The sequence below is a fragment of the Capsicum annuum genome, unplaced genomic scaffold (assembly GCF_002878395.1).
Source record: "Capsicum annuum cultivar UCD-10X-F1 unplaced genomic scaffold, UCD10Xv1.1 ctg4717, whole genome shotgun sequence".
Classification (NCBI taxonomy): Eukaryota; Viridiplantae; Streptophyta; class Magnoliopsida; order Solanales; family Solanaceae; genus Capsicum; species Capsicum annuum.
The window spans coordinates 47,360-51,002 of record NW_025854793.1 but is presented as its reverse complement, the minus strand read 5'-3'; positions in this window follow the sequence as shown (position 1 = coordinate 51,002).

Genomic DNA, 3,643 nt, shown 5'->3' with positions numbered 1-3,643 from the left:
CAAATCATAAGGTTCCACTCGTACCTAAAATATAACGTCCACCATTTCCCATTGTCTTGGATACGACTACAATATATGAGTCATATGGTTTGTATATGACTTAAGGAAAGCAGGCGTACATTGCAAAGTTATCTTGAAATGCAAGGTATTATAATATCTCCCACTTGGGATCATTCATCCCCGAATGATACTGACTTGGATAAAATACAAAGGAAAGGCTGAGATGATGTATGGAATACTTACGAGCTGAATCAAGACTTAATATCTGAATCTAAAACTGATGCAAGTTACATGGACTGAGATGAATTCATAATTTGCATGGATGTAAATATTTTACCTCATCGAGTATCCATACTCATGAGACTTACGATAGTATGACTAGAAGGAAGGATTGAAAACTATAGTATCTTATATGTTTGATTGCTAAACTGAATTACTAGCTATACGTCCTGAATCACACTGAAAGTGTATATTCAATTGGAGTATTAATCCAACACTTTTCTAAGAATTTCTAATAACATTAGGGAGTAAAGAATTCTTAGGCATGATCAAAATATGATATCTAAATAAGGAATCTCAATATGGCTGTGACTTTGTAACATGGAACATTGGCCTATAAACATAAGCTAGAATAGAATACTAGGCCTTAGTCAACACAACTATTAACTTTCAAGCTTATCCACACTTGTCAACTCTGTCAACTATACTTTTTAATTGAATACCATGCTCATTTGATTTAATTTATAATTTGTACACATACATATATAACTATGCTAGCCAAAGTCCGAGTTGAACTACATACTCTTGTAATGTTCAAGCCTAACTTGAAATTACAAAGTGCAACATAAACACCGTAATACTAGTCTTGTAATACCCCATATTAAACTTACCTCCGTTCAACTCATAGTGCATACATAAGAGGTTTAGAACCTGAAAATTTAGCTAGGTGTTGGGGACGTAGTTTTATTTTTGGCCTCTTAACTTTGATGCTTTTTTAAAATGCCCTTCCAGACCCCTAGATGTAAGTTTTTGAGTTAATTCATGTTCAGGGGTGTAAGAAGCATGTCCCAGGGAAGTTTTGGATTTTTTGGATGAGGATTCAGGCATGTTTAGATTTTTTTCCAGCACCTCACCGTGATTGCATTACGTCTAGCGATGAGGAGATTATCATATTGCAATGATTCTCAACTCGGCATTCCAGTTACAAATTTAAATCCTAGAGAGGCATTCTTGTATTTTCCCATCACCCTAATCCATAAAAACAAAGCATTAACCTTCAGTTAAGGCATTATTGTAACACCCTGCACTTTTCCTAGCTTAATTTTGCGCCTAGAATGTCAAGGGTTAGCTTAAGAAATGAATAACTTTTATTTCAAAAGAAATTTTCCAAATTTAGACCCTTTATTGTTTGGAAAATAGAATAAGATTTCCATCGATACCAATTTTACCCAAATTACATACTCGGTTGAGAAGTTATGGCATTTTTAGTAATGCAATACGCCATTTTGGCAAACACCATGTCGCAGTGAAGGTTAAATTCCCTCAAATTCTAGTGGACCAATGCGATAAGTTCACATTATAGTGAGTTCTAATTTTCCAATTTTCAATTTACAGTGGCTCACCATGATGGTGGCGTATTGCAGTGATGGCCCAAATGTTATTCCAATAGAGTACCGCGATGGTGGCGCATCGCATTGAAGTCCCAAGTCCCAGTTGTCAATTTCCAGTGATCCTCCGGGATAGTGGTGCATTGCAGTGGCATGTTAAATCGGGATTTTGTTCCCTTTTCTTCCCAGTTTCAATTAAAGTTTTAAAATAGGTAGTTTGGTCAATTCTCAAGCCCCCAATTCGTGTAAAACACAAGATTAAGCCTATTCTAAGCACTTTATGCTTACTTTCATCCATTCTCTCCCTAATAAAAAAACCGTAGAGCTCCAAAGCTTCCTCTCCAAGAAATCAAAATCATCCATTGTTTCTCCAAGAAACTCTAAATTGAGGATTGCCAAATCAAGATAACCAAGAGTATGCATCTTCAAGATCACAAATAAAGATTCAATTTCAAACTTTCTTAAGAGATTTCATCAATGAAGGTGGGGTTTATGAACAAGTATCCTCTTCCATCCTTGTGCCCAAAATCAAGTTTTAATTACAAATTCATATGATTTTGAATCAAATATACATGAGATTTGAATTAGGGTTCATACCCATTATTGCTATTTGTAAGATTATGGGTTTTTGAGAGATTTTGAAGATGATTTGAATGTCTATTTCTATATTTTCATGCCTATTGCAATAATTTCCAGATTTTAAGATGAATTATCTTTGTTTTCATTATCAAGCATGATTATTATGATGCTTTAACATTTATTTGATGCATGTTTTAGTAAGCCCAAATTTATATGTTGATATTTCAAGAAAGACGATACTTTAAGCATCTTATAATCAGATTAATTATAGATTTTTAGGAAAGCTTTGATCTTTTGATCCTAAGATAAGATTTGGAATCCACTTTACAGATTTATTACAGATTACAGAACTCAGAATAGCTTTACTTAAATATTGAATTAGATAAATGCAAAATTAGTTTCATAATAAACCCTTGTGCTAGTTTTTATAGTAGATTTCCAACAGAATGAGCGTAGATTCAAGGGAGTAGTATTTAGCACCAAGCTGAAAGTATGGGATTAGTATGCCTTATCTTCCACAGAACTACGTAGCCAACGTAGGTATAGATTATCAGATTATTCCCACTTCTATATGGATGACAGTTCCAGATGTGATCATTTAGTTTAGGTTATACTCCTTGGCAAAAGTACGACACCTCTCCCATAGTGAGGTTTTCCCCCTAGAGGAACAAGATATTGGACTCCATGTTAGCTTACATAATTTATATCGGTTTGAAAAACCTCCCTTACAGATAAGCTTCAGATAAAGTATTTTCCCTATAGACTACAGATTTTAGAACAGAATAATCTTAACAGAAAAGCTTTTAAGAAAACTAACTGTAAATGCTCACAGTTTTATCCAGACTATGTTTTACAGAAAGATAATAGTCATAGATTTCAGCTCTCAAATTTCAGATACAGAAGTGAGTCCTTCCTACACTTAGATAGTATGATTTTAAAATAGAGCACTACCACAACTTTTAGAACTAAATGTTATGACTCCCTAAATTTATAAAGTTTGGTTTGCTATTCATGATTAGAGATTTCAGTTTTTAGATATTCTAGCTTATGTGAGTCATTTACATTTATCATGCATTTCTTTACAAATTATGATAATGAGATAATGTTTTAATTATGTATTTCACCCCCATATAGTCAGTACATCCTCAAAGTACTGATCCATATATACGTCTATGTGCTATATTATCTCATAATTTAGTTTCTGGTTCTCAGTATCAGCAGCGTGAGAAGTTCAAGCATCTTCATCTATATCCGACAGTTGGTGAGTCCTGATAGTTCGGGGACTTATTCATTTATACTTTTTAGCACATTAGTTTATATAATTTAATATTTCTTTTCAGACAGTTCGAGTTAGCTGGGGGTTTGTCCTAGTGACTCTCTAGATATTAGTAGTAGAGGCTAGATATTAGTAGTAGAGGCTTGTTAGACTGCTATCTTTTATTCAGACTCACAATATT